The following is a 27223-nucleotide window of genomic DNA, read 5'->3' on the forward strand; positions in this document are numbered from 1 at the left end:
TATCCTATTGGAGCCCACATGGAAAACGTTTGTTTTGTTTGACCGCGAGAGGCGGAGAGACCCTAATATAGGAGAGACCCGCGGGAGGTTGTGGAGATCCATGCGCAACTCACTAGACACCTGCGAAAGCTGGATGTGTCGAAAGGATTGAAACAGCGAGGCTACCTTGTTGAGGAAGGCGATTAAAGGAAAACGCCTTGTTGAGAGACTCTTGAGACAGGGTGTGCTGCGGGCAGAAACACTCAAGGCAGAGCGACGGATACAACGCCAGGCGCGCCTCAGTATAAAAGAATCCTGCATGCGGAACAGAACGTGAACATGAAATTGGCGTTTACACGGATCAGGGAATGGAGTGGAATGAGACAGCTTCTGTTCTCAAGAAGCTCCGTCGTCGTAAAGCAGCTGGGGTCGATGGTATTCCCTGCGAGGTTTACATGATTGTATAAGAGGAACCTGAGCCCGTCTCAGATCTGAAGGAAAGCATACATTGCATACTTAACAAAGCTTTCATAGGACGCGAATTCCCTGGAGCGTGGAGGGACTGTGTAGTAGTCCCTATCTTCAAGAAGGACGATAAGCTCAACCCAAACAACTACAACACCATTGCACTTATCTATACCCCTGCTGAAAATTCTTGCCAAGGTACTGGCTGGGAGACTGTCAACAGTCTGTAGCCAGTATGTTCTGATGAGGTGACAACAGGCAGAATTCCTAGCTGGAGAAGATTACCCGGCGCTGGAGGCGTATCTTCTTGATAGTTGCGAAAGGAGGAAGGCGATGGGACGAGACACAGTCCACTGCTTCCTCGATTTTAGTAGGGCACACGATCTTGTGCCGAGGATGGTGGACCTTTTTTCACGAATGAACGGTAACACGTAGATGAGAGCACTTGTGGAGAATTCGGTGAGCAGGGATTTTAATGAGCATTGTATGAACAAAGTCCCCGCTGTTGTTTAACCTGTACATCAACGAAGTACTGGATGAGATCGAGCTGGTATTTGAACCGGGTTAGAGAACGGACGATGTGGCTTGATGTTGTCGGATGATATGGTTATTATCGCGGAGTCACGGGAGGATCTCGTCAGGAAATTTGTGTCCATCCAACGATGGATTAGTCAGAATGCCATGTACGTGAATCTTAGCATGTGTAGAATACTGGTGGTCTCAGGAAATGAAACTCTCGTAAGGCTGTTCAGTACCACGGGAGTTGATCCCAGTCGTAGAGAAGTATGTCTACGTGGGACTGGAGTTCCATAAAGAGTTTGAAGTTTATGAGATGGCTAGATATCCGGAGGTCGCTGAAACTCATGAAGATTGTGCGGAACATGCTGTATGATAAGGGAGCTGTTGATCTCCAACAGGATGCAGATTCTTCATGCTTGTCCCCAAATTACCTGAGTTAACTCTCATAACTTCGTTATGTATGAATTCATTCTTCTTCGTGCTTGTTTTCGAATTGTGCAACACAATCTGTCGCAAACTATGTACGTGAAGAATAGTGCATACTTATAATAACGTCTATCTTGACATTTTTTTCTCATTCCCCAGTTTTGTTTAATTATAGCACGTACAGCATTTCCCTACCAACATAGTTTGTTCAGGGAGATTTCTTCATTATTTATTGTAGTATTTTACGTAGTTACAACTATTGCTATTTTAATACAAATGTACAGTTAAATATCTGATTAGTTTATCCTTCCGTTGAATCTTTAGTTGTGTTCATTTGAATTAACATTTTTTTTGTCTTGATATTTCAAACTTATAGCTCATACTCTGTTCATATCCACAGCAACATTTACATGTTTTTTCAACTCTATAAAATATTAAATTACCACAATAATTTTACTAGTTCTATCCAATTATAGCTTAACAATTGTGTTAATAACTAAATACGGAAGAGTAAATGCTGTTTAAAGTTTAGAAACGCGTACACTTATTTTCAGAAACAATATATATTATATAAGAATATTCATTTCTTTGGAATCTGCAAAGCAAAGAGATTATATAAACTATATGCAAGTTAATACGCATCTCAAAATATTTCTAGCAATCATCGCTAAAGAGTATTAAGTAGTACTGCAACTTTTTCATTACATATAAACAGAGCATCAAATGTATTGTTCAACTTGGAGCAACCAAATCTATATTCTTAAAGAATGGTTACCACTAACTCGTAGACATCTGTTCTATGTAAAATGTGACTACTATTATAGTTGAGAATCAAACTAATCTCTTTAAGTGTCCCTCATCCTTCTAGAGCATTCTTGATGCTGCAACACATGTTACATATTTAACGCTGTAGCCGACACGGTTGTTCAGTGGTAAAGCCTTCACCTCAGGTGCCTGGGGTCTCGGGTTCAAACCCTGCTCCCGCCATGTGAACTTTGTGGTGGAGAAGAACCGTGTGCGAGTGTTTTCTAAGGTTCTCCCGTTTCCTCCCACTTCCTTCATTCCAGCATTTCATTCATTTCTCGCAATTACGGTCTCCTTTAGCCTAAGCGGTGTAATCGTTGGACGTAATACTCAAAGATTTTATCTCATTTCTATTGTAGAAAAAATAGCACACCATACTAATCTACGAAACGAAACGGAAATGTCGGATAAGAATATCAAGATAAATCTTACAAAATCAAGTGGCAACTGTTTGCTTATCAATATTTATAATACATATGCTAAGCATATACTCTTCCCTTTATGTACTACATTGCATTGTTGTCAATCTACTAGCAATACGGCAATGAATTCCTCTTCACTAATCCGAAATTACACTACAGCATGCAATTAACACTGGCATCACAGCAAGGTAATAGAACGTATAAACTTACAGACATTTTCATCTTATCTATAGCATACAATTTTGACTATTCCTTGAAAGTAAACTTTAATCATATCCCCTAAAACATTCCTTTTGCATCCAGAGTAGGGACTCCTCCCAATGGGGGGTGCCACTCGCTAAACTTCCAGTAACATCCCCGAGACTTCTGCTGTGATCCGAGTCTGAATAGGGAATTTTTTTTACAATTATTTTATGTTTTGTGCGAAGAAGTCCTATTTGAATATAGAACTCTCTAACGATTAAAAGAAGAACCTTATTCAAAGGATTTCTAATTGACCCCTTGCTCTGAAGAATATAAGTACATTATATTCCCTAATTTGACAGCACTAGCAACAAAACGTGTGCTCTTCCACTCGGTACTGCTTCAGTGCCGAATAGGATTATAACTTCAGATCGTTGTCGGCTCAATACGGAAAACGTTAATAATTTGATTAAGGTGTCGTTGGATGGACCTTGTTTACTTGATGTTTGGAGTGAAAATAAAAGTGTTGAGGCTGATTTTGAAAATTTTATGTTATTGCATACGAGGGCTGATTGAGAGGTCCTATACGAGTGGCATCTGTTCAGTTGCGCCAGGGGTGAATGAAAATAAATGAATTTGCGTTTCCAAGAACATTGAAGAACTTGGAGCAGTGATTTTTAATCTTTGTAAGACTGCGCCGCGGTTGAAAAGTATGCTTCTAACTATATTTCCAATACTTTTTTCATCATTAGGAACCCAGGAAGCATTTAACTCGACTATTAAACGAGCCCACATAAGGCTTTTGATACAATGTGTGAAAATGTGAAGAAACCTAATGACGGTTCAGAGGAGGGTTTGTCAAAATGACTTTCGTGAATATATGTCACTTTGGTTAAAAAAAAAAAAGTACAAAATTACATAGGTTATATATTTAAACGAATTAAATTACCTACAATATTTTAATAGATGTACAATATCTCATTTACCAATAAATGTTGTAATATATCGTGTTCAACTGACTGCTCACTCGTGAAAAGTTCTCATTTTAGGCAGAGCAAATAGAAATCTAAGAACGTCAAGAGAAGTGACAAATTTAGGACATCCGACGTTTCTGTCCATGCATACATTAATCAAGAAATCTACGACGAATTTTAGTTAAACATCAGTCAAGTGAATTAATATTATGATTTACTTTGATTGTAATGGGTATTCACACATAATAGAAAATAAAAGACAATTCAACATTTTGTATTCGTTAAATATGAAATGCAGTGGAAAGGTGTCGTCTTTTGGGTTACTGCAGAATTTTAGGATAACAGGAGAAAAGTAAAGATAATATGTTTTCTTAATGTCAAGCACCCACCAGTCCAAACATGTTCAACGTCCCCTGATTTTGAAATCCTAGCGGAATCCAGAGTAAATTTTGTAAAACTTTTCTTCAAAGAAAATAGGGTTAGTAACAAACAAGAATTGTTGTATTAAACTCCTGGCTAAATTACGCAATAAACTAAACAGTTGTCGGAAATTACTTCTCAAGGATACTTTTTTTTAATGTGCTTTGGTATTAGTGACCCTCATATAGGTGTTAAGCGTACGTTCCTATAAAAACACTTTCAAGTAAGTTTGTACTTCTCATATTCTTTTCGATGTAAATTGATGCATATAGTCGGCGATCTAAGATTTTCAATTCTCATTAAGAATCTTTTTCCGGCAATGTCGGTAGTAACTTTACTAGGTAGATACCTAGTACATTTTAATGTGAAAGAATACAGGCTTTACAACAAAATCAAGTGACAATGTAAATCACATATAGACGTGAAGCAAAGGTATCATTAAATTTCAGTGTGCATTCCATAAACAACATGAAATCGCTACACAAAAACAACTTTTTGTACTACTTATGATCAGAGCAAGGAATCTTAGCTCCCCTCGTTAAACATAGTAAACATACATACACAGTAAAGAACGCAAGATAATAATACTCAAACCCCTTGTGTTAAGAATACACTGAGAAATTCAAAGATGTCAGTAGTTGTAGAACGGTATACTCTACTATGCATGTATATCCAGAAAGCCAATTACAGTTGAGAAGTATTGTTCGAAGAGCACAACACTCTAAGGCTTGACTTGCTAACTTTTTGACCTGTTGACTGGTTATTGATCTCATGATATCAATATGCATTATTCCGACATTCACTATATGGTACAAATTCACTAAGTAATCTATAGATTTTAGGGAGGCCCTGGACATAGTATTTCGATTTAGTGCTGGACTAGAAACTGTAGAGACAATGATAAAGCTGGAATCAAGAAAAATGTGTAAAGTGTAGGAGATGTAAAATAACCAAAATACTTGTAAAGTACAAGAATGAGAAAGTGACAGAAAATCTGGATACTGAATTAGACATTTTCCATTATGAGATGTGCTGGTGTACATTATTTGATTTGAATATTTTAATATTCTTAAAGGGTACAAAGGCAGACAAAGTATAGTACATGCTAATGGTGGAATAAATACACAAAATCAAAATACGAAAGATACTTGATTACTTGGCAGAAACTGGTGAGTGAGATAACCATTCAAATTTCAACCAGCACACTTGAGAAGAGCAACGACCTGAGTCTTGACAATGTATTAAATCTACTAAAATTGGAACACTATTCTGAAAATTTGAATAAGGAATTAAAGTCAACAGTAGAAAAGAAAAATATTGACGTAAGAACAGTACAGGTTCATGGAGAAGTAGAACAAGAAAAAGAGTAGGTGCTGAACAACTACAAAGTGAGGCATATATTAGGAAGAGATTAACTAAAGTTGCGTTCAGAAGAGGGTGAAGACACATACAGTCACAACAAAATAACAGTAAAAGAAATATTGCAACAACATTCGAATCTAGTTTATATGAGGCTAAGATTTGTCGTATATTTAGCTGTTCGCATAATAACCAGGAGTATTATTTGTTCATTTACTGTGCGAGGAAAGACTTATTCCAGATGCAGTCCTTAGAAAACACTTTATTTACATCGAACTTATGATAGACGTGAAAGTCATTTGTTAAAATTTTCTCACACATATACCAAACAAAAAGTTTATAATGTACGTCTTCCTACACTAAAGAAAGCAACAAAGTTTAAACTATAATTTCAGGATAATTTCTTATCAACAGAACATTTGAAGGATCGGTTGTGAACACGAGGATAAAATAAATTTCCTTCATAATTCCAATTCTTCCTCTGACAGCATACACCGTGATACGTCTCTTACTGCTACATCTATTAAAACTAGAAGTTCTGGGAATTACCATTCTTAGTGACAATTGCTGATATATTCCAAGAACATAAGGAAAATGTAATTTACAGGTAGAAGTATGTTTAAGATCCGGTGAAGAACTACTCAAGTAAGAATATGATTCTCTTGGAGATGGACTTTTATTGTTTGGTGCAGTAATTATGATAATGTGAATACAACAAACGTCTAAAAAGAGCTAAAGCCTAGGAACGACCAGGAGCTTCCGAAGGAAAACGTACTTGATTTTGTAGAAAAAGGAAGAAAAGAACTTGTCAAGAAAAAAGTTGAATATACAACTGTAGTAAAACAGATGTGTCAAATATCCATTCATAATGCATACATGTAAGCGTGTAAGGTTGAAGTTCTATTCAGAGGAATCATGGGCAATGCTGATGTTTATCACGTGAGTTTTGGAAAGATTTATACTTGGGTTTTAGCACAAACACTAACAATATATAAGTGGTGAAAGTAATGAAACTACTGTACTATTAAATTAAGATGAGCAATTTGTAGATTTTAGTTAAAGATACTCTAGTTGAATATCAATACTTTTTCAGTATATATAACTTTTATAAGGTTGCTTTTTGTGACTAGATCCTATTTGACATTTAATTTACGAAAGTGTGCAATCTGGAAATCTGTAACAGTTAGTGACTACAAAGATAAAAACATACTCTGTGTTATTAATGTAGTTTTCTAGTATTGAAATCTGAATGAAATTCTTTTATAGATCACAAAAGTCCTGCAAACAAAACTTAATTTGCTTCTCTAACTTCAAACATATTGCTCGCAGATACCCAAACACTTTACTAGTAGAACGTTGCAACGTAATTCTCGCCCCCTCCAAAGCTCATGTGAGCCCCTCTAGTGTATTTATGAATATACAATATTTGGCATAATTTGAATGCAATTTGTGTTGACATCCTCATATATATACATCACCTACGCCTGAGTGCACCCCCCCCCCAAAAAAAAAATTACAGCGAAATCGCTGCCCGTGCTTTTGCTACACCAAAAACTATGTTTCGGTGTAACTACATCAAAACACTTTTGTGTTGAGACAGAAAACAATATAAAATTATTTTCAAACACTAACATTCTGCTTACACTACTACTTCATGGTAGCATATGTTTGGCAACAATTTCCCCTCTGTATTCTCAAAGTGTACAGCGTCTGACAACTTTTCATGGATGCTTTTGTGTACCTCTAGAAAGACCATCCCAAGAGTATTTCTAGGTACTCGTGCCTGGATGAAAATTCCACATTGTGTAGGATCGGAGCTGCATAGTGTAGTCTTGTAGCAAAGTGTTATGTCCCTTCTACCCTAAGTAGACACATACAGAATAATCCACGTTCATTCTACAATTATTATCCTTGGAAAGCGTTTATTAAATGAATTTTGTCTGCCAGGCAAAAGACTTATTGGGTTATGAATAACACAATAATATAGCAATGTTACTAGGTGCCTTCACGTAACATAACTTACTACTCTATTTCGGATAAATAACTAAATTTGCGATCCCGTATAATACTCTACAGTTCCATGTGCATCTTTTATAGTTAACATGCAAGGTTGTTAGTAAATTATTCTTGGTCTTCTGACTATTTAATTTTTCGTCCTAAAATGTATCTCTTACAAATTTCTTGACTATTTCCTTGTAATCTTTCATCTCTTCATCACTATAAACATGTAGCATTTTTGAGTCTGATATCAGAAGTTCCATCTTTTAACACTGAATATTGTAATGTAGCATTGAATTTCATGAGTTCAACTAACAATTGTTTGGTACAACTTCTGTAATGAGCAATAACTATAGTCTAACTACGTGGCGTATAAATTAATGCAATTTTTACAGTGGGCCACACTTGTACAGTGGGCCACAGAAATTCTTGATGTACGAAGTCCTTGAGTTAGGCAACCTAACTAACGCTCGCTCCAAGATTAATTACGCCTGGTAGAATACCTAGAACAGCAGCATGAAGTTGCCCTATCTGTTAAAAGAACAAATCGTAAAGAGTGTTTTTGTGCAGGAGTGAGGAGAAACGCTGACTGATGAACTGACTGAAAGAAGGGAGTCTTTGGATACTTGTACTCACAGTAAACAACACAATATCTGAAAAAAATATACGGACACCAGAGGCGCCGATGAGAAGATAACAGTCAGGGGACTGAAATAAAGTTATAATTACCTCAAATAAGGGATTATAAACCAGATCACTTACTTCAAATGAATATGCATATATGCCTATCAAATAATATACGGATAGATTATGCGGTATATAGATAGTAGGTTATTTTCTTAAGCAAGCACAAAGCCTTGCACTGAGTTTTGAAACGATTAACAATAGACCAATCTGCAAATCAATTAAAATATGGGTCGACCATTCTCTAATGAAAGTTTTGGGTGTCTAACAGGGCCTGAGCTCCTAGGTTCCGGCGCCACTAATTGATACGTAATATTACTTCGAAACAAGAAAGTTGTCCGATTTCATTATTTGTTAAATGACTTTTGAAATTGCTAAATATTGGAATGCAGTAATTTATTTGTAAATATTAAAAATGCAAAATTCGATGACAATGAAACGAGTTGGAGAGCCTATCCGTACTAAGCGTATTTACCCTTAGGTTGTAAACATAACTGAAGGTTCTTGATTTGAATAATATTTGTGAAAATTTACACATTGAGACACAAGGAAAAAAGGAGATTATAGTGCCAATAAACAACAATTTAACAATGCACGAAATTAACGGTTAATATAAAATTTAGAACCATTAACAGAATTAACTCTGTAACTCGTTTTCTCCATTCATTTTTATTCCTTTATTTTCAGGATTACATCATCACTGAATTTCTCCACGGGAGATTATCTTTCATTCAGTAACATCCAAGTGAAGCTCAACCTCGTAAAAGAAACAATTTAGAAAGCCGTAAATGGCGAAGGGGAGACTCGAACTCGGATCACCGGTTTAGAAAAACATAATGCTAACCAGTCACCTAAATCGTTACTTATTTGGGCGCGACTAAATAAAGAGCCTTTTCTGTTCGCTCAAAACAGTGGCTTGTTAATAGTCAAATTCAAAACATAGGAATATGTAATTGAGAACTCGGAGTGTATTGTATATCTGTATACACTAAATTATTAACATTTCAGATTTTTTAAAAACAAAATACAAAGCTCCTTGATTTTGAATGAAATACGGCGCGTATAATATACCTGTAAACAAACTAAAGACGAATCAATTACTGTTAAGTAATTGTGGTTCAGTGGTCAAGGCGCATGACGAGTAATCCGAAGGCAATCGACTCGGATCCACGAACGACTAGTACATTTTTCTTTTACTTTTAGGTGGCGATTGATCACCGATGGCACATGTCCTATTATCTTCAGATATTTGAATACTCAGATGTTTCAATACTTGAACTATCTAATCTTTAGGAATAATAATAATAATAATAATAAACTAATAATAATAATTTATCTAATTGAAGATTAAAAGGAGATTATTATCACTCAGGGCAGAACATTACAACCAGAAACGCGATATTTGGCAAGAATATTTCGGTTTAGTGTTGCCCACGAGAAGAGGAATTTCTCATCTCGTTTCTAAAACAAAACAAAGTAAATTGAGACGAGAATTTACATTTTACATTCGAGACCGGACAAGGCTAATTCAAATCATCGTCTCGGATTGGAGATGAGAGTTGAGACGAGACGAAAAGTATCCTAAACATTTCTCGTTTTATCTTGATTCTCGAAATAGTGTATGTCCATTCTTTAAGTAACAATTGCCTTCTAGACTGAATCTTATACGCTATTTTGTTACTTTGTATTTCGAGCTCATTGAATTTATTATGGTCTGTGTAGGTATGCATATCCTAAATGCTAGTTAATTATATGCCTTACTGTTCAGCGATATTCAGTTATTTTTATTGCAGTTATTTTCCTTAAACGTACAGTAGAATTCTTTCTACATGAAACTATAGTGGAAAGCTTTCGTTTAAAATTTTCGTAGTTGCAATGGTGTGTCTTGGAAGTCCGGCCAAACTCTCGAAATCCCTACTTGTCTGTAAGTTTTGTCTAATTTTAGGGCAACTTTAAAAATGTTATTATTATTATTATTATTATTATTATTATTATTATTATTATTATTATTATTATTATTATTATTATTATTATTATTATTATTACTGAAGATTTAAGACCTCAAAATTACGTCCTATTGTAGTGTAAATAGGCATATTGAACTTGATAGGGAAAGAAAAAGAAAGGATAAAAGGTACTTTCCACTGATTTGGGGAAAGAACGAGGTTGCAGAAAGAAGGTGTCAGCTCCTGGGCAATATTAATATCGAAACTTCGGATGCTTAAACAGAAACTAACTAGGATTTGTCTTCTCCCCGATACATAGTAAGACATTTTCTTTGGATAAAAGACTTTGGATTATGTATGCGTTTATTGATATTTTAACAAAATATACATACGAATATAAAAAAGAATAGTTCCTATTTACAAATGTCGGTTGAACGGATATATGGAACGTGTTGGAAATGGCGACTGAAAATATTATTATTTTTAGCAGCAGGAGTAATACTGTAGTTGAAGAAGTTCGGAATAATTGCTAGGAAACAATATCGTATCACACACATTTATGACCCATACTAGACCGTAAGTATGATCCTTATGTATTCGTGAATTGTATGCTAAGCATGTTACCTTCTTCTATAGAACGAATCAAGGTTGTAAACAGACATGTGACATCATATTGCTACTACGGTATTTCCTCTATGAAGAAAGCCGTTTCCGCTCTAACTTATAAGAATGAAAGAAATTGATTTTTTAAAATTTTATTTCACATCAGAAGTATGAATATTGTAGTTTGGTAAAAACAACTTACCGCAGCGGGAATCGAGCCCCGCACCCCTCCAATACGAAACGAATGCTCACGCCACTACGCTAAGACTGCTCTGCTAAGTAAGAGTCAAGAAACATTCGTGCATGTAGCAAATCGCACACGTTTACGATAACGACGAAACACACTGATTATGGTCATGATTAAATACTATAGTCGAGAGACTAAATTTAAATTACAAAACCAAAAATAGACATATAAACGGGTTTTAAGAGTAATTGTACCCGTTAATTGGAATCTGATGCCTCAGACCATTTTCTTTTCTGATTCACCGAAAGTATCTCCGTAACTTGTCTCTATTATACTTAGTAATACTTGTTTTACAGTTATTTTCAGTAACCTTGAACGACAGGGACACGAACACAGATACATCGAGGACATACAATTTCAAAGGATCACCCACCGGGAATCGAAACCGGAACCGCGAGCACTGAACAATCTGAGGCAGTGATGACGTGGGTCAATGAAAAACTTGACTCACCACCCACCGTTACCCACTACCCACCATGACCCACCACTGACCGTGACCCACTCTGACTCACTATCCAACATGGTCAACTCTGACCCACCCCGACCCACCTCATACTGTGACCCACTCTGACCCACCATCCATCGACTCACCACCCACCAAAGCACATCGTCATCAACTCTGACATGATCCACGGCCTTTTCTTACTGAATAAAGAGTTTATACTTGTAATAAAATCATCTTGTTAAATATTAAGTAATCGGAGTTTGAATTTGAGTTCGAATTGAGTTATTCTTACAAACCAACCCACTATCAATTTTGCATATATAGAAAGTGCCACCCCCATCATAGAGAAGAATTCTAAAAGTGCTATGTGACGTTCTGTTAATTTTCAATAAAGAGTTAATATACTGAATTTCAGCTCTGTAAGTTTAACGGCTTGTGAGATATTCAATTTGTTTCGCAAAAATTCGGATCCCCACTACCCCTTAAGATATTATAATGAAATGTTATGATAACATCCAACTTTGGATTAAGGCCTAACTATATACCGAAAGACATTTCATTTCATTTGACTTTTTAATTTGGCCGTGATGATCAGGCACACATAGTTATATCCATTTCTATATAAAAATATACGATTATATTATAGTGATTAAAAAAGGTATTTTTTCAGTACTTAGCTCCTCTTAAATCTAATAGGCTGTATGTCTTGAAACAGGCCCGTAGCCAGGATTTTGTGAAGGGTGTTCGTGACGTGAGCATGAGTACTATGCTCATCATACCAGGGACTCGAACATTGTCCAATGTTTTACTGGAACAAATATTGGTTCGTTTTACCAGGATTTCGTAACGAAGGGAGGAGGGGGCTGACATTAAATTCTGAAGGACCAGCAGCTCGATGAATTTAAACTACTTTACTATCAACATATATTAGTTTGCTAGGACAAAAAAATGAGGATATGCTAGTAGGTATTTTAATAACAAACTATGAAATCTCGAGTAAAATAATAAGAAAGCAAGATTTTACAATATTTACGTTTTTCCTCTCTTCATTCAAATATAATAATTTTCCTTACATTAAGACCTCAACTATTATAAAAATTACAAATTCACTATTTTAAAAAGTACATACCCAATAATATTTTGCAAAAATTTTACACCATGTGTGTCCCTTCCTCTGTTGAATCAAATGTTAACAAAAATTTCTTTTCACATAATTTTTTGTTATTATTATTCCGTCAACTACTGTTTGTCCCAAATGACAGGTTAAAGAAGCAATAGAAATTGTTTTTGAAGTAACATGTTTGATACTGCAATGATGCGATGACGAAAAATTATGAAAAAAATGTCCAAACTCTTACACAAAGGCACCGTGCTTTCGGAAGTTAGAAGTCTCCCTGACTAGTAGCAGAAATTCTGACAAATCAGTAACTTTTCTAGAAATTTCAAATTCCCTGACTTTTCCAGGACATCTCGCGCACCTCGCCACCATGTATTGCAAGTAATATAAATCTCCTCATAAGAAAGAGTAACCAAAAGATTCTTGCAGTTTTTTTTAAATTTTTTAACGCTAATTCTCTTTTTCCCATTTTATTTTGTTTCGTCCTTCCTTAATTTTTTCATTTCCAGTCTCGAAGAGGAGGGTCCGATGCCTGCTTGAAAACGAAGTAGTAGTATAAATCCTATTATTTTTATTGCAATTACAAATATCAATATTCAAACGGTTCCTACAGTTCATTTTTCACTTAGGGATACTCATCTGAGGTATGTAAAGTGAAACCAATAGAAAAGGAAGTGTAATGCAGGCCTTGAAATTATAACGTTGACAAATTCACTAGTGTTCAGAAGAATATTTTTAAATCACGCCTGATCCTACTCATAGGAGCTAAATTCGCAATTGTGGTTAGTTATCCGTTTTCGGCACGCAGCAGAAATATAGCAGAAATCCAAGCGTTGTTACTAGCAGTCGTGGTCGAGTGTACTAGCGCAATGGCCTAGTAATTATAATTGCTTTAGCTGAAGATTCAAACGCGAGCCAAGGAAAATTCTTTACATTTATATTTTATTTTTTAAATTTCCATAACACTTTTTCATTAAAATAAGATAAATGATACTCAAAAAAGTGATTTAATTACGATACGCGTGAAGTTTTGCTATACAAATCCATAGTATAAGCAGTAATAGTAGTAGTAGTAAGAGTAGTAGAAGTAGTAGGAACCGGTTAGAAGCCCCGCTTGACTCGTTTTGTTCCACTTTCTCTGCTATGATATTAATTTTCCTCAGTTGCTTCTTCAATTTTCTTCTTTAATTCCAATAAAGTGACAATTTTCTTTTATTACAATAATACACAATACATACACCAGAAGGTTTGGAGAATCGTAAACTGCAAAAAATCAGAAACGTGTATTTAGTTCCCATACGCTAAAGCGAAACAAATATTTCTTTTTTGTTTTCTTTTTCGTTTTCCGCGCAAAAACTGTTTTGAAAGTGCAAAAGCCCTACCAAGAATTGTGAAAGTTGATGCCCTAAAGACAAGAAGAGGGGACTGAAGTGAATGTAATTGTGCACAGATACTGTGTAAGAAGATGAGGGAATATGCGTTTCGTGTTTTCCTTTTAAAAAAAGTTTGGTGTGGCACAATCCCTTCCAAACGTTTGAGTACGAATTATCAAAAGTACTAATAACTATAACTAAGAAGTGCCAAAAGGGTATAGAGAATTGCAACGAAATTTTGTGTAGTGACAACATGCAAAAAGTAAGCGAACATGTGTTTTCATTTCGTGTAGAGAAGTAGTGTTGGGGCCAAGACTTCCTCCGAAAAAAGTAAATATAATCGTAGAAGTATAGGAAGGAGTGGATCGAAGGGAATGAAATTGTGTGTAGATATTGTATATGTAAGATAAGGCAATTCGTGTTCCCCAATTGTCCTCTTCCGATTTGCTTCAAATTTGACACACCAAGAGTAACCAGAAATCGACACGTGTTTTTGTTTATGGGGACAAATATCGTAAGGGATAAAGGCGCCCTCTGAAATACTATAAAATACGCCATACGTAGGAAACGGCAAATGTCAAAACACTGAACTTTTACCAATAGATGGATGACCTAAAAGTTAGAAACAATACAGCGAATTTCGCGTGTGTCCTGCTTCAACCCTTAAAAGTTCAAGTTGAAAAACTGAACATTGCGCACTCTAGCGTGGTACAAAAGAAAGACAAACGAGCAATTTCCATAGAAAGGAAAACACGTGACTATTTATTTTCCGTTTATTTTTGATTTGCCAAATTTGAAGCAAATCGGATGGGGACAATTGGGAAACACGAATTGCATTAATTTTACATATACATTATCTACACACAATTTCATTTGTTTCGATCCCTCCTTCCTGCACTTCTACGATAATATTTGCTTTTTAGGACGGGGACTTGGCCCCAACACTACTTCTCCACACACACACCCTAAAAGTACATGTTCTCTTACTCTTTGCGTATTACTTCTACAAAAGTTTCGTTGCAATTCTCCATATCATTTAGACACTTCTGCCGTTTAATTATTACCCCTTTCGCTAATTCGTAATCAAAGGTTTGGAAGGATTTGCGCCCCACCCAACTGTTTTTTTTTTTTGAAAATACGGAACACATATTCCCTCATTTTACCGTACGTATACAAAAGAAACAAATATTCGTTTCCTCTTTGCGTATTGGCTCTACACAAAGTTTCGTTGCAACTCTTCATGACCGTTAAGCACTTCTGACATACTGTTATTAAAATTTTGATATTTGATGATCAAAGATTTCGCGGAGTCCGTGCCCACCCAACAGCTTTTTCCAGGAAAATATGAAACACATATTCCCTTATTTCGGGTCTAGAATATCTGTGCACAGCTTCGTTCGCTTCGGTCCCTTTTTGATTTCCGGGTGTCAAATTTCAAACTTTAGTGTGTTTTCCCCCTAAAACCGATTTTTCCGCAGAACAAAACACGTATTCCTTTATTTTTTGAGTATTGTCCCTACACAAAGTATCGTGGCAACTCTTAATGTCCTTTAGACATTTCTGACATACTCTTATTAACACTTTTGATATTTCGTGATTTTTGCGTTTAATGTTCCACGATTATGCCTATTAGGTTAAGGAAGACCATGATTAAGGCAAGTGAATTATGATGGACGAATTAGTGGAAGGAGAAAGTGGGAAGAAATTGGAGTGTCCCGGGAAAATGCACGAGCAAAATGTTGTCCAGCTCAAGCTTACTTGCCTTCGGCACGAACCAAGTATCCCACCATCAGATAAGAGTTGGAGTGCGTCCGTGAGTCAATGGGTCAAGTGCGTCGAGTTTTCTCAGGGTGTCAATAGCTCGTCGGTCAATAGCAAATGACACACTGTGACCCACAATCCCCCATACCCACACTGATCTGCCGACCTACTCTACTTACTGCACTGTAGACAGTATCTTCTGAACAGTATATTTCTTTCGCTCTCCACCGTAGCCATTGGCATTAAATACACGTTTCTGATTGGTTGCAGTTTGCGATTGTCCAAACCTTCTGCGTTATATTATAGTAATAGAAGAAAATTATTACTTTGTTGGAATTAAAGAAGAAAATTGAAGAAGCAGCTGAGGTTAAATTAATATCATGGCAGTCAAAGTGGAACAAAACGAGTCCTGCAGGGCTTAAAACCCTTTCGTACTACTACTACTACTACTACTACTAATACAGCCTATACTATGAATTCGTGTAGCAAAATTGCACGCGTAAGTAAATCACTTTTTTGAGTATTATTTACCTCATTTTAAGCGTTATGAAAATGTAAAAAAAATAAAATATAAATGTACAGAAATTTCCTTGGTCCGGGTTCGAACCTTTACTAAAAGCAATTATAATTACTAGTTCATTGCGCTAGTACACTCGACCCCGAAGACCGCCAGTAACAGCGCCTGGATTTCTGCTACGTGGCGAGAAACGGATAACTAACCAGAATCGCGTATTTAGCTCCTATGAGTAGGGTCAAGCGTGATTTAAGAACATCCTTTTGAACACTGGTGAATTTGTGTATGTTTTACTTTCAAGACCTCCGTAACCCTTTCTTTTTCATTTGTTTCTGTTTACTTACCTCAGGTAAGTATCACTAAGTGAAAAAAGAACTGAAGGCATCTTCTGAATATTGATATTTGTAATTGCAATAATAGCAATAGGATTTATACTACTACTTGGCTTTCAAGACATACAGCCTGAGAGTTTTCAGGGGAGTTAACTACTGAAAAAATAAATTTTGGAATCACTATAATATATATGTATATTGATATATAAAAATGGATGTAACTGTTTGTGCCTGATCATCACGGCCAAATTGAAAAGTCAAATTAAATGACTTTTGGTATATAGTTAGGCCTTAATTCAAAGTGGGATGTTATCATATCACTTTCCTTATAATAATATCTTAAGGGGTAGTGGGGATCCGAATTTTTGCGGAACAAATTGAGTATCTCACAAGCCGTTAAACTTACAGAGCTGAAATTCAGTATATTAACTCTTTATTGAAAATGAACTGAACGTCGCATAGCATAAACATAAACGTCATAAACGAGAAATGTTTAAGATACTTTTCGTCACGTGTTAATTCTCATCTCTAAAACGAGACGATAATTTCAGTTAAGCTTGTCCCGTCTCGAATGTAAAATGTTAATTCTCGTCTCAATTTTCTTTGTTTTGTTTTTGAAACGAGATGAGAAATTTTTCTTCTCCTGGGCACTAAAAACAACCGAAATATTCTTGCCAAATATCACGTTTCTGGTTGTAATGTTCTGCGCTGAGTGATAACAAGCTCCTAGCTTTTAATCTTGTATAAGATAATAATAATTATTATTAGTTTTCTGTTAGTAGCACTTTTGTTATTCCTAAAGATTAGGTAGTTCAAGTATTGAAACATCTGAGTATTCAAATATCTGAAGATAATAGAACATGTCCCAAGCAGCACAAGATGTCCTAAGCATGTACCATTTAATTTCCCGGCTACTTTGTACGTACCCGACACTTGGCACATATTATATTCATGTGCTAAGTGTGTACGTCGGCTAGATATAGTCGTAGGTAGTGGTTACACCTAATTGATATTTGCAACTGTGTACTACAAATATAGCATTTATATAGCTGGCTCAGTTTCGCAATCTAACAGTCATTTGTTTTTATATCACTTGGGACATATATCTGTCATGCTCTAGATACGTCCTTTTGGTACATATTGTTTCAGATATCCTAACAGCACAAGATATGATAGGCATTCAGAATTTCGGTCTTCTAAATTCATCTCTCACATTTGATGCATTTGTTGCTCCTTTTTCTAAGCGATTGTGTACAAAAAGCAATAAATGCATCAATTTTATTAGAAGACAACTGTCGCCGATCATTTGAAAGTGTATATGGAAGAAGTAATGAAATAAAATAAATAGACACTCGTCAATTCCTTATAAAATTACATGGCGAGCAGACTTTATTTGATCCCAAACGGTTATAGTCGAATATATGCGTTTAAAGGAGCACTCTTATTATCCCAATGCAAAAGATTTTAATAATTTATACCTCTACCAGCGACGTTCTCTTTATTGCCTCCGTGGCCAAGTCGGAATAACACGCGACGAGTAATCCAAAGGTTCGTGGATCGCGCCCGTCCTAGAGTAGCCCTACTTTTTTTTTACTTCTTTAGAGTGTTGTTTAGACTCACCTTAATATAAACACATTACGCATATATGCGATTTAACATATTTTGGGGGAGTAATTTTTTGGTTCTTTCACGCTTACGACATGGGGAACATACCTAGGCACGTTCACTAGTTACATGTGAGGTATGTGTCTAGGCGCAGACATAGACTGTGACTACCACTTGCCATCCATGTGATTTGTTTCTCAGAAGTATATAAGGCACATACTGGACACATTCCCATGTACCTGAAGGAACATGGGAGGCATATGCCTATGTAATTGTGCTGTTAGGGATGCCATCGCTGATCAATCGCCACAGAAAATTCTAAAGTAAAAGAAAAATGAAAAATGTACTGGTCGTTCGTGGATCCGAGTTGATTACCTTCAGATTACTGGTCAAGCGCCTTGACCACTGAACCACAATTACTTCACAGTAATTGATTCGTATTTAGTTTGTTTGTATAATATACGCGCCGTATTTCATTCAAAATAAAAGAGTTTTGTATTTTGTTTTTAAAAAAATCTAAATGTTAATAATTTAGTGTATACAATGATATAACGCCCTCCGAGTTCTCAATTACATACTCCTGTGTTTGAATTTGACTATTAACAAGCCACTGTTTTGAGCGAACAGAAAAGGCCTTCTATTTAATCGTGCCCAAATAAGTAACGATTTAGGTGAATGGTTAGGATTGTGCTTTTCTAAACCGGTGATCCGAAATCGAGTCTCCCCCTCGCCATTTACAACTTTTTAAAATATTTCATTTACAAGGCTAAGCTCCAGTTGGATGCTGGTAAATGAAAGATAATCTTCAGTAGAGAAATCCAGTGATGATGTAATCCTGAAAATAAAGGAAGAAAAATGAATGGAGAAAACGAGTTACAGAGTAAATTCTGTTAATGGTTCTATATTTTACATTAAACGTTAATTTCATGCATTTTTAAATTGTTGTATTTGGCACTATATTCCCCTTTTCTTTCTTGTGTCTCAATGTGTAAATTTTCACAAATATTATTCAAATCAAGAACCTTCAGTTATATTTTCAACCTAAGGGTGAATACGCTTAGTACGGATAGGTTCTCCAACTCGTTTCAGTGTAATCGAATCTTGCATTTTAATATTTACAAACAAATTACTGCGTACCAATATTTAGCAGTTTTAAAAGTCATTTAACAAATAATGAAATCGGACAAGTTCTTGTTTCGAAGTAATATTACGTAGCAATTAGTGACATCGGAACCTAAGAGCTCAGGCCCTGTTTGACACCCAAAAATTTCCTTAGAGAGTGGATTCTTCCCCTGAATGATCCATTCATACCTTAATTTATTTGCAGGTAGGACTACTCTTAATAGTTTCAAAACTCAACGCAAGGCTTTGTGTTTACTTAAAAGAATAATCTACTATATATACCGCATAATCTATCCGTATATTATTTGATACGCATGTATGTATAGTCATTTGAAGTAAGTTAACTTGTTTATATAACCCCTCACTTGAGTTAATTATAAAATTATTTAAGTCCCCTGTCTGTTATCTTCTCATCAGCGCCTCTGGTGTTCGTATATTCTTTTCTGGTATTGTGCTGTTTACTGTGAGTGCAAGTATCCAAAGACTCCTTTTTGTCATTTCGTCAGCCAGCGTTTCGCTCCACTTCTGCACAAAAAAACTCTTTACGATGTGTGCTTTTGGCAGGTGGGGGCAACTTCACACTGCTGTGCTAACTACTCTACCAGGCGTAATTAATCTTGGAACGGACGGTAGGTGGGTTGCCTAAGTCACGGACTTTGTACATCAAGAATTTCTGTGGCCCACTGTACACCTATATATGTGAAATGTGTGGGTTGTCTTTCACAAGATAATTTTATGCCCTTGTTTCCGCGTAAATATTCCGTATTCCGCTTTTCCGGAAAACTTTCCGTCTTCAGCTTTTCCGGAAATTTTTCCGTCTTCCGTTTTGAATTTTCCGGTTTCCGGAAAATATATCTTCCGCTTTTCCGCAAAGTCCCGACATCCGTACTTCAGACACTATATATCTTTAACGGAAAATCAGAAATGGAGACTCAGCAGCTTTTAATGTATCCACCATGTTGCTCAGACTTGGTGCCGCCAGTCTATTCTTATACATACAGGGAGGCTCCTTTTAATCTTTAAATGGAAATATCTCGAAAACAGTTGAACATAAATGAACTGAACAAAAACTCAAATAGTAAATACCAGAGGCAAATCGAAAGGTGATGTCGCGGTGCGGCCAGGGTCGCCCTTCAAAGAGGCCCGGTGCTCAACCTTATAAATTTAAAAGGAAACATGGGGCGAGTGAAACCTCATTCGATAGATCTTCAAAAACTAAAAAGTGATGTGGCAAAAGAAATTTCATGTCTGTTACCATATTCAACATGCCCGCCAAGATATGTTACCTGCATGAGATTAACGTCCAGTATCACTAATATGAAAACGGTTGAACGTAAATGAACCTAACAAAACCTCAAATAGGAGAGCCATGGGACAAATCGAATGATGTTGTCGCATCGAAACTCGCCTTTCATGGGGCCCAGGCCAAACTCAGAAATTTTAAACGACATTATGGGTGAAGTGATACCTCGTTCGATAGATCTTCATACACTAAACAGCGTTGTGGCAAAAGTTCTTCATACAGGTCACCGTTTTCAAAATGGCAGCCAAGACATGGTGCCTGTATCAGATAAAACGTCCTGTAGATGTCTCTAATGGAGAAAAGTAGGTTAAATTCTTGTCAAATAGTACCTTCCATTTTGATTCCAGGCAATGATTTGTGGAAAAATCAATCAACTGAAATGCAAGAACAATATGTCGAACAATGCAATTTTAGAGCAACGTGTACAAACGTTGCTTTTGCTCAAAAGTCGTCTGTACAATGTTGGTTCATTACAGTACCAATCACTTGTACACCCAGACACAAAAGTAACTCCCCCCTAAGGCCTCTAATTCCAATACATGGGATCCAGGTAATTAACGTTGTGTGAACGCCTAGACAGATGCAACCCAACTTAGACGTAACTTTTCTCGGCACTGACCGTAGTTGCCAGCCCTGATCCAAATGTTAATGCAAGGAAAATTGTAAAGTAGGTGACTAACGAAATAGTTCTCCATTCTAAGATCAAGTCCAATGAACATTATATGTTCATCTCACTATTGCTGCGTATGTAATATATTTGTTCATTACATACTGTGTAATCAAAGAAAGAAAAACGCTCATCACATATGAATCAGAAAAGGTTTGAAAGTACCTCAAACTTTCAAATTTAGAACAACTGCTGGAAATAACTTTGTAAATGATTGCTTCCACTGAGAGACCTTCTCGAATTCTCCTCATTCCAAAATCTTCTTTCTGGAGGAGAGAAGATCTTGCTTATCACACTGAGTATGCATTGAAATCGAAATTGAAGCAAGAAAACTTGAAAAAGCTTCACCTTGGCAAGGACTCGAACCCGGGTCCACCAAATAGAATTTCAATACGCTAAACACTCACCCACCGCACCATTTAAACTTCCAACCCTAACTAATACCTAGTTATAGTCTCGCTTTTCAATTCTATATATATGACATTTTAGGACGATTCCGTTCTTTCGTTTTACCCTTAAATATATCAGTAACTAATGATCAACAAAAGTTGCTTAATCCTCCAAATACTACTTTCACCTTACTGAATGGACACGCTTACCAATTATAAGTATCTGATAATTTAAGACGGTTCCGTTCTTTCATTTTATTGTTAAATATATTAGTAGACCTAACTATTAACAGGAATCTACTACAGCTTCGAGACACTCCTTTCGCCTTACTTAAAGTCCTCACTTTTCAATTGTATATATATGATAAATTACGGCAATTTCGTTCTTTCATTTGTTTCTTAAATATAACAGTAACCAAGGACCAACAAGATCTTCTTAAATACGCCAGTAACTAAGAATCAACAACAGTTTGCAGCATCTTCCAAATACTCCTTTCGCCTTAAAGAATTTTACTCCCTTTCTAAATGTAAATATTTGAAAATTTACGACAACTCTATTGTTTCACTTTATTCTTAAATATTTTAGTAACTAACTATCTGCAAGAGTCTGCTTCAGCTTCCACAGTGTTTTCGTCCTACTGACTGAGCTCACCTTTCAATTCTAAATATCAGACAATTAATGACTTTCCGTTCTCTAATTTTATTTTTAAATCTGCCAGTAACTAACGATCAGCAAGTCTCCTTAATCTTTCAAACAGTATTTTCGTTCTACTGTATGCATTCATTTTTCCAATTAAAATATCTCACTAAGACAATTCCGTTCTTTCATTTATTCTTACATAAGTCTTGAACTGACTATCAGCAACTGTCTGCTTCATTTCCCAAACAATCCCTTCGTCCTACTGAATGGGATTAATTTTCAATTGTAAATATATGAAAATTTCTACTCTTCCGTTCTATCACTTTCTTCTTTAATACGTCCGTAAGTAATAATCACTAAGAGTCTGCTTAATCTTCCAAACACACACTTCGCCTACTGAAAAGACTAATTTTTCAATTGTTAATATCTGACGATGTATCAGAATTTCACTCCTTCATTTTATACTTAAATGTGTAAGTAATTAACGATCTGTAAGAGTCTGTTGATTCTTCCACACTCCATTTGCTCTGCTGAATGAACTCACTTTTCAATTTAAATATCAGATAATTATGACAACTCTGTTCTTTTTTTAAAAAAAAATATGACAGTAAATAATCAATGACAAGAGTGTACAATATCTTCCAAGAACTGCTTTCGCCTAACTGAATTGCCTCTCTTCAACTGCAAATATCTGAAAATTTACTAGGTTTCCGTTCTTACATTATATTGAATGAACTCACTTTTCAATTGTAAATTAGACAAATAACGATATTTCCTTTCTTTCACTTGTCCTTAAATACGTTACTAACGACAATGATAGTCTATTTCATCCTACCAACTTTTCCTTCTCCCTACTGAATCGAACAACTTTTGAATTACAAATAACTAACAATTCACGACAATTCCGTTATTTCATTTATTCTTAAATAAGTCTTGAACTCTCTAACAGCAACTGTCTGCTTCATCTCCCAAACAATCCCTTCGTCCTACTGAATGGGATCAGTCTTCAATTGTAAATATATGAAAATTTCTACAACTCCGCTCTATCACTTTATTCTTTAATACGTCAGTAAGTAATAATCACCAAGAGTCTGCTTCATTTTCCGAACACTCACTTCGCTTACTGAAAAGACTTACTTTTCAATTGTTAATATCTGACGATGTGTCAGAATTTCACTCCGTTTTATTCCTAAATCTGTCAGTAACAAACGATTAGGAAGAGTCTATTTCAGCTTCAAATATTCCCTTCTAGTCGAGTCAAAATACGGTTTGACCTAGGCAAAATTGCAACCTTTAGTTTTACACCTGTATTTTGTTTAGGTGCCTCACCTGATGAAAATATCCAAAATCCGACTAAATCGGACCACGGGAACACCCCCCAAAACGGTTTTCAAAATGGCGGACCAAAGTTTTGGTAAAAATCGTAGACCTTTACGTTGGCGGCTTTAGTAGCCCTCTTAAATGACACAGAGACATGAATGATACCTCGTTGGATCGCTCACAGACCACAAATTGCAACAAAGTGACTTTTGTACCCATCATGCCCAACCCGTACAAGAAGAAGAAGAAGAAAGTCGACTTTTTTTTAAATTAATATTTCTTGAACCCTGGCAACACTGTACGTCCTCATACTCCGGCAGAAAAATTGCTACGCGTAGACCAGACATTGGTAACAATAATATAAAAAAATGAAGGACGTAGGTTCAACAGTAAGGGAGATAAAAATTCGGAACCGCTGACCAAGGAGGGTCACTTTGTATATTTTTTTACTGTGGTTTAACTTTTGTTTCCTAGATCTAGCATCCTCTCTAATTGTCACAGAGACATGAAGCATACCGCGTTGGAAAGCTTATGGAACCACCTTGCCAACGACGTATCGTTTGTGCCCCCTGTGCCCAACCTGTAGAAAAAGAAGAAGAAATCTTTAAAAATTGGGAAAATCTACACTTTTACCTTTCTTGGGCTCTGGCAAACCTGATAATAGTTCTACGCATGAAAGAATCTTGTTTCTTTCTTTAAATCAAAGGTCGCTTTAATATAAGCACTATACATAAAACAAAAATACTCTTAAGCAAAAGAATGGGAATAACGAAAGACTTCGGGAGGCAAATTACACATCTTCATCGTCATTGCCTACGCTAACACTGTCCTCACCATATTCATTTAAACAGTTAAAACATTTAGTTTCTTGGCATACGCCACAAGAAATAGCAAATAGAAGGTCATAGCATAATACAGTGTACAAGACAATTCGTTTTATAGAAACAGAACACCTATATATAAAGCAAAAGAATGGGAAGACGAAATACTTTGGGAGGCAAATTACACATCTACATCGTCATCGCCTACGCTAACACTGTCCTCACCATATTCATTTAAACAGTTAAAACATTCAGTTTCTTGGCACACACCACAAGCAATAGTACATGGAAGGGCATGCTTTCTGCAAGTACAATACGTTCTTGCACACCCGGTAGCACAGTTGCAATGAACAATGGTGAGCATATTCTATACCCATCTAACACGATGGTTGATGTGCCATATTTACTAACCGTATACTCAGCAAATGATGCAGCGATATTGTCGTACGAACTGCCTTTACACCATGGTAGTCTATGTAACAGAGATCCTCCGTCTAAGACATACAGAATATTGTCTGGCTCCGTTTCCTCAAACTGTGCGGTCTGCTGCTTGCTGAACTCTAGTATCGCATGGGCCAGTGGGGCTTTGTCTGCCTTACGCATCATGCTGGGTGACTCGAATAAAGCTGGTGGATAGGCACATAATTCATGAGCTAAAGTCTCCTCTAAAGATGTGCTGCCTGCATTAGCGACAACTAACAGTCTTTGAAACAAAAGATTCGAATCGACGGAAATATCGCTGCTGATTTTAACACTACTCGGGGATGCTAGAGTTTTGACTTTATCTGCACTTTTCCACTTCACAGTGAACAGGTCTTTGCCAGATAGTTTCTTCGCAAGCTCTTCTCCAACTGAAAATAAATTATGGACGTTGATAGAGGAATCCGCTGTGACGCCAGTGGCAATGTTTCTCAACGATTTGTCCTGCTGAATGGAATCACTTTCCATTTTAAAATACCTGACAATTTGGAGAATTCCGCACTTTCATCTCCATCTTAAATATGTCAGTAACTAACGATCCACAAGGGTCTGCTTCGTATTTCAGACACTCTTTTCTATCGTGTCCTTAACCGCCGCACTGTTCAATTGTAAAAATCTGGCAATTTCTCGACAATTCCATTCCTTCATTTTCATTTTTAAAACCGTAAGTAAATAATGATCACCAATAGTTTGCTTCTGTTTTCAAACACTCTATCGTCCTATTGCATAGACGCGATTTTAATTGTAAATATCTGATATCAACGACATTTCCGTTATTTCATTTTGTTCTTATATGTGTCGGAAACTAACAATCTGCAAGAATCTTCTCTAGGTTCTAAACAAACTTTTCGCTCTACCGAATAAGTTCGCTTTTGAATTGTAAATATGTGACAAATTACGACATTTCCTTCTTTCATTTTATTCGTAAATATGTTTCAACAAGGGATCACCAATGGTCTGCTTCAGCTTCCTAACAGTCCTTTCGCCTTTACTAAATCGATTTTCTTTTCAATTGTTAATTACTGAAAATTTACGACAATACGTTTCTTACATTCTATTCATAAATATGTCAGCAACTAACGATCAGCAAGAATCTGCTTCGTCTTCTAAACTCTCTTTTCGCTCTAATGCATGGAATCCCTCTTCAATATTAAATATCTGCCAAAATACGACAATTCCGTTCTTTCATTTTATTCTTATTTACTTCAGTAAGTAATGATCACCTAGAAATGAAATTAAATCTTTGAGTTTTACGTCCCACGGATATGCCGATTAGGCTAAGGGAGACGGTGATGATGAGTAATGAATGAAATGGTGGAATGAAGAAAGTGGGAGGAAACGGGAGATCCCCGAGAAAACCCACGCACACGGTGTTTGTCCACCACAAAGTTCACTTGGCGGGGCCTGGGATCGAACCCGAGACCACAAGAACAAGAGGTGAACGCTCTATTACTGAGCCACCACGGCCCCAATGATCACCTAGTGTCTGCTTTATCTTCCAAATACTCCTTTCGCTCTGATAAGTAGACTCACCTCCAAATGTAAATATCTTACAATGTACGATATTTCCGTTGTTTCATTTTCTTCATAAATATGTCAGTAACTAACGATTAGCAGGAGTTTCCTTCAGGTTAAATACACTCGTCTCCCATACTAAATAGAATTTGTTTTCAATTGTAAATATCTGACAAACTACGATAATTCTATTATATATTTTAATCTAAACTATTTCAGTGACTAACTATCATGAACAGTCTGCTTTATAAAACAAAACACAGCTTTCGCCTAGCCAATGGACTAACTTTACAATCTTAAATATTTGACAATTTACCTCTGATCCTATACTTCATTTCATTTTAAAATATGTCAGTAACCAAACGATTAGCAAGAGCCTGTTAAACTTCCAATCACTCACTTCGTTCTACTGAGGGGACTCAGCTTTCAATTGTAAATATCTGACTACGACAATTCAAAGCTTTCATTTTATTCTTATTTGTAACCCTTCAAGTAAAGATCAACTAGAGTCTGCTTCAGCTTGCACATGCCCATCGTCCTGGTGAGTGGAATCACTTTTCAATTCTAAATATTTGACAATTTACGACAACTCCGTTCTGGCATTTCATTCGGCAACTACCGATCAGCAAGAGACTACCTCAGCATCCAAACACTCCTTTGGTCCTACTGAAAAAATTTACATTTCAATTGTAAATATTTATTGCTTTTTTTTACTTTATTCTTTATTATGCCTTCAACTAGCGATCGGCAACAGTCTCCATCAGCTATCAACCATACCCTTCGCCTTAGT

This window comes from Thermobia domestica, chromosome 9, assembly GCF_964235325.1.
Source record: "Thermobia domestica chromosome 9, izTheDome1.hap1.1, whole genome shotgun sequence".
Classification (NCBI taxonomy): domain Eukaryota; kingdom Metazoa; phylum Arthropoda; class Insecta; order Zygentoma; family Lepismatidae; genus Thermobia; species Thermobia domestica.